We start from the raw sequence: 6,000 nt of genomic DNA, 5'->3' as shown, positions 1-6,000 counted from the left end.
GTAGGCCGAGCCTCTCCTCTTTCAGATAAGAATGCCAGCACTGGACTGAACAACTGCAAGAGCTGTTCACTGATTTCCACGATTATACGGGCAGTTGAGTTTAGTGAGTTTAGTTTATTGTCACGTGTACCGAGGTACAGTGAAAAGCTTACGCTGCGTGCTAACAGCGGAAAGGTAATACATGATTACAATCGACCCATCGACAGTGTACAGATAGGTGATGAAGGGAATAACGTGAATACCGCTAAGTGCAAGATGAAGTCCAGTAAAGTCCGATCAAAGATAGTCCGAGGGTCTCCAATGAGGTAGATAGTAGTTCAAGACTGCTCTCTAGTTGTAGGTAGGATGGTTCAGTTGCTTGAAAACACGCTGGAAAGAAACTTTCCCTGAATCTATAGATGTGCGTTTTCACACTTCTATAACATTTGGGAGAGGGGAGAAGAGGGAGTAAAACAAAATACCCTGCTCGTCTCCTTAAACTTTGCTCCTGTGTCCCGAAGGGCAGATTTTAATACTCATTTCAGATCATAGTCATAGAGTGATACAGTGTGGAAGAAGGCCCTTCGTCCCAACTTGCCCACGCCGGCCAACATGTCCCAGCTATACTTGTCCCACCCGCCCGTGTTTGGTCCATATCCCTCCAAACTTGTCCTATCCATGTACCTTCTGGTCGTGTTTTGCAAAGTTCTGTAACCCGAACACCTAAAATTGATGGGTCACCTTTATGTTTCCTTCTCCACCAAGGCTGCCTGACCTGTTGAGAATTTCCAGCATTTTCATAACATATATCTCATTATGTTAAAATCAATGAAGCTTTGAAATAATAGAACGCGGGTCTTTAGTAGCGACTTGGCGGCACGGTGGTGCAGCGATAGAGTTGCTGCCTTTCAGCACCTGCAGCGCCAGACACTCAGGTTCGGTCCCGACTATGGGTGCTTGTCTGTACGGAGTTTGTACCTTCTCCCCGTGACTGCGTGGGTTTTCTTCGAGATCTCCGGTCTCCTCCCACCCTCCAAAGACGCACAGGTATGTAGGTAAATTGGCTTGGTGGATGTGTAAATTTTCCCCAGTGTGTGTAGGATAGTGTTAATGTGCGGGAATCGCCGATAGACGCAGACTAGGTGGGCCGAAGGGCCTGTTTCCACGCTGTATCTAAACTAAACTAAAAGATCTTTTCCCAACTCAACTGTTTCACTACTCAAGGTATTTAAGATGCTTTTGTCTTTGACTTTTCATACCTGGCTTGGCCCAACAGCCTTGAAGCAGGACATTTTCCACACGTGAGTTCCCTTGCATTACACTCATTTCCCATTCATCACAATTGACCAAATTCACCAGATCCATCAACAATTCAGGAAGGCTATTAAACATGGCAATTTAGATTCTTCAAGTCTGCAATCTTAATTTCGGCTTAAAAAGCATTGCCTGCTGCAAGTGATTTAAAAGTACTTTATCACAGAGCGATGCATTCAGAATGGATCCTCAGAAGATCCATATCTTGATATTTCATTTTGGTTTACTGCAAAGCCATAAACATTCAGTTGATTGACTAAATGGGTTTGCTGTCTAATGATATAATTTACTCTGTGTATAGTGAGCAAGTCTGTTGAATTTAGTCGTGGGTAACAGAATCTTAGTAAAACTTCTTGCATGGTGTTACCTACTGAAATATTAATGCTGAAGAGTCAGCATATTTACAATATTATCACCCCCTTATTACAGTTATAGAGTCATACAGCACGGAAACAGGCCCTTCGGCCCAGCTTGCCCATGCCAATCAAGATGCCCCATGTCCAATAGTCCCACTAGCCCCGCCTGCCTGCATTTGGCTCATGTCCCTCTAAACCTGTCATATCCATCTAGTTCCTCTGGCAACTTGTTCCATATACCCGCCGCTCTCTGTATTAACAAAAAATGACCCTCTGGTACCTACTAAATCTTTCTCCTTCTAAATCTTACTAAATCTTTCGCTGCGGACCTTTCACCGTCCGGCGCGGCCTGGAACGTGGCAACTCCAACAGCCTGACCGCGGGAGAAGACGGCAGGGGAAGAGAAAATACATTCTGGCCTTCCATCACAGTGAGGAGGTGACTGGAGGAGACTCACTGTGATGGATGTTTCTTTATGTTTGGTGTTGGTTTATGGTTGTGTGTGTCATTGCTTATTTTTATTGCTCTTATTGTTAGACTGTGGGTAATCTTTCATTTCACTGTGCATTTATGTGTATGTGACAAATAAAATGGACTATATTGACTATATCCTCTCACCTTAAACCTATGCCCACTGGTTCTTGATTTCCCCACTCTGGGTAAAAGACTCTGCGCATCTACCCAGTCTATTCCCCTCTCGATCTTGTAGACCTCCATAAGATCACCTCTCATCCTCCTCTGCTTCAAGTTCTACTTTCATCATAAGTTCATTAGTTCATAAGTTGTAGGAGCAGAATTAGGCCACTCGGCCCATCAAGTACACTCCGGCATCCAATCACAGCCGATCTATCGTTCCCTCTCAACCCCAATCTCCTGCCCTCTCCCCATAACCCTTACTATTCAAGGACCTATCAATCTCCACCTTAGAAATATCCATTGACTTGGCCTCCACAACCGTCTTTAGCTTGGTGGTGAGACGAGGTTCATTTAAAAGGAACGAAGATATCCAGATTGTTGTGCAAGTTCCACGTAATTGCTTGCATCAGGACCGTGCGATCGTCAGAACGAAGCTCTCATACGACAGATGTTTGTGTTCGCATTTGGCTTTAAGGCATGCAATATTAAAGAGTTTCCTTTCTAATCTGAGACAGAGTCATTCAGCTTTGGCTCCCACTGAGAGAAAAAACATGGGAAAGCAACAGAAGCAAGAAAACGCCAAAGAGAAGCCGTGCGAACACACAGAGATCTCCCCGTTAGCTAATTGGGGGTCGGCACAGTGGCGCCGTGGCATGGCGGTAGAGCTGCTGCCTGACAGCACCAGGGACCCGAGTTCGATCCTGACTATGGGTGCTGTCTGCATGGAGTTTGTATCTTCTCCCCGTGACCGCTTTGGTTTTCTCTGCATGAACATAGAAACATAGAAACATAGAAAATAGGTGCAGGAGGAGGCCTTTCAGCCCTTCGAGCCAGCACCACCATTCATTGTGATCATGGCTGATCATCCACAATCAGTAACCTGTGCCCAACTTCTCCCCATATCCCTTGATTCCACTAGCCCCTAGAGCTCTATCTAACTCTCTCTTAAATCCATCCAGTGATTTGGCCTCCACTGCCCTCTGTGGCAGAGAATTCCACAAATTCACAACTCTCTGGGTGAAAACGTTCCTCACCTCAGTTTTAAATGGCCTCCCCTTTATTCTAAGACTGTGGCCCCTGGTTCTGGACTCCCCCAACGTTGGGAACATTTTTCCTGCCTCTAGCTTATCCAACCCTCTTATAATTTTATATGTCTCTGTAAGATCCCCTCTCATCCTTCTAAACTCCAGTGAGTACAAGCCTAGTCTTTTCAATCTTTCCGCATGCTCCGGCTTTCTCCCGCATCCCACAGACGTGCGTGTTTGGAGATTATTCGATCTCTGTAAATTGCCTCGAGTGTGTAGTGAGTGAATGCCAAAGTGGGACACCATAGAACTGGTGTGAATGGATGGTCGATGGGCAGTGTGGATTCAGTAGACCAAAGGGACTGGTTCCACGCTCTGTCTCGAAGCAAGTAGAAACCACTGTACAGGTTTATAGGTTAATTGGCTTTGGCAAAAAGTATAAATTGTCCCTAGTGTGTAGGATAGTGTTAGTATACGGAGTGGTCGCTGGCCGGCTTTGGCTCGGTGGGCCAAAGGGCCTGTTTCCAATAGACAATAGACAATAGGTGCAGGAGGAGGCCGTTCGGCCCTTCGAGCCAGCACCGCCATTCAATGTGATCATGGCTGATCATTCTCAATCAGTACCCCGTTCCTGCCTTCTCCCCATACCCCCTGACTCCGCTATCCTTAAGAGCTCTATCTAGCTCTCTCTTGAATGCATTCAGAGAATTGGTCTCCACTGCCTTCTGAGGGAGAGAATTCCACAGATTCACAACTCTCTGACTGAAAAAGATTTTGCCTCATCTCAGTTCTAAATGTGATACGGTACGATACGATATAACTTTATTTATCCCAAGAGGGAAATTGATCTGCCAACAGTCATAAAACACAAAATACATGAAACGTGAAATTAAAGTGACGAGTGGAATGGATTTGGGGATGTGCAAAGTTTGGGGTGGGGGGGGGTGGGGAGGGGGGGGGAGTCAGTCTACCCCATGACAGAAGGGGGAGGAGTTGCACAGTTTGATAGCCACAGGGAAGAAGGATCTCCTGTGGCGTTCTGTGCTGCATCTTTGTGGAACCAGTCTGTTGCTGAAGGTGCTCCTCAGGTTGACCAGTGTGTCATGGACGGGGTGAGCTGTATTGCCCAGGATGCTCCACACTGTATATCTCTGAACTCTAAACTCTTTCAAAACTGGAGTGTAAAAGTTATGGCGATACTGATTCACCGTCGTGGAAGGACACTGATACTTTGTTGGAACGCATTCAACAAATATCTGCAACCTCTCAAGAATGAAGCATCCAACTACCTTGCCAGCAGCCTCAGGGGACAAATTTACCCGCGTTTATAGAAATCACTGCAATCTCACTTGGTTTGCAAGATTGAGTTATGCTGCCACCTCACTGACCTTGCCACACCTCGTCTTTGCCTCCGGCAGATAAATAAGTCGTTCTCTGCACACTAAAGCCCAACCAGTCCCTTCGGTTTCTGGAGTTCAACTGCAATTCCATCTTTCCTTGCAGTCTTCCAACGCTTCAGGGAAGTGATTGTCATTTCAAACTAATTCATGTGTGGCTCAGCATCAGACACCTGCCTGCTCTGAACTCCAAGAGTTATATTTCATTGTACCTCGAGAGAGAGAGAGAGAGAACGATTTTAATATGAGAGAAGTTTGGAATACTATTTTGCGCAATATTGCAAGTGTTTCCCCGATGAACATCTACGATGCAAACTTATTTACTGAGGCTGTTTTCTCTTTTGTTCAATTCTTGCAAACATGTCCCCTGATGTGTTCATTTTCATACTTCTCTCGCTAACTGTGCAATATGATTGCTGTTCATTTGCAAATTAATTTGGCCATCTTGAGAATTGCTCGTCGGCTGTGAAATGCATCATATGCTAGTCGCAGTCTGTGAGCAAATATGACTAATGTAAAGCCGGAAAATGCTCTTGGGTCTCACGCAGAAATATTTAAATGTTGTCCAAACACAAACATACTTTTAGCTGCCCAACTGACTTCTGGCCTTCCATTCGTTGGGATACTGTACCGATTCTCCAATATCACTGACATCACTGACATTGGACGTTTCCACTGGATGTTCCCACTAGTGGGAGAGTTCACAAGTTATAGGAGTAGAATTAGGCCATTCGGCCCATCGAGTCTACTCCGCCATTCACTCGTGGCTGATCTTTGCCACCTAATCCCATTTTCCAGCCTTCTCCCCAAAAACCTTGACACCCGTTCCAATCAAGAATTTGTCTATCTCTGCCTTAAAGGTATTCACCAACTTGGCCTCCACAGCCCTCTGTGGCAATGAGTTCCACAGATTAACTATTCTCTGACTAAAGAAGTTCCTCCTCACCTTTTTAAAAGAGCACCCTTTAATTCTGAGGCTGTGCCCTCTGGTCCTAAACTCTCCCACCAGTGGAAAAATCCTTTCCACATCCACTCTATCCATGCCTTTCATTATTCTGTGAGTTTCAATGATGTCCCCCCTCAATCTTTTTTTGCCACAGAAGGCTGTGGAGGCTGTCAGTAGATATTTTTAAGGCAGAGATAGATAGATTCTTGATTCGGAGTGATTAGCACTGATCAGGAGTAGCTCTCCTAATGCTGTTGTATCTCTAAGTACAATGACAATAAAGGCTGATTATTATTATTATTATTATTATTATTATTATTATTATTATTATTATTATTATTATTAGT

The sequence above is a fragment of the Rhinoraja longicauda genome, chromosome 13 (genome assembly GCF_053455715.1).
Source record: "Rhinoraja longicauda isolate Sanriku21f chromosome 13, sRhiLon1.1, whole genome shotgun sequence".
In the NCBI taxonomy this organism is placed as follows: Eukaryota; Metazoa; Chordata; class Chondrichthyes; order Rajiformes; family Arhynchobatidae; genus Rhinoraja; species Rhinoraja longicauda.
This window is presented reverse-complemented; position numbering follows the sequence as displayed.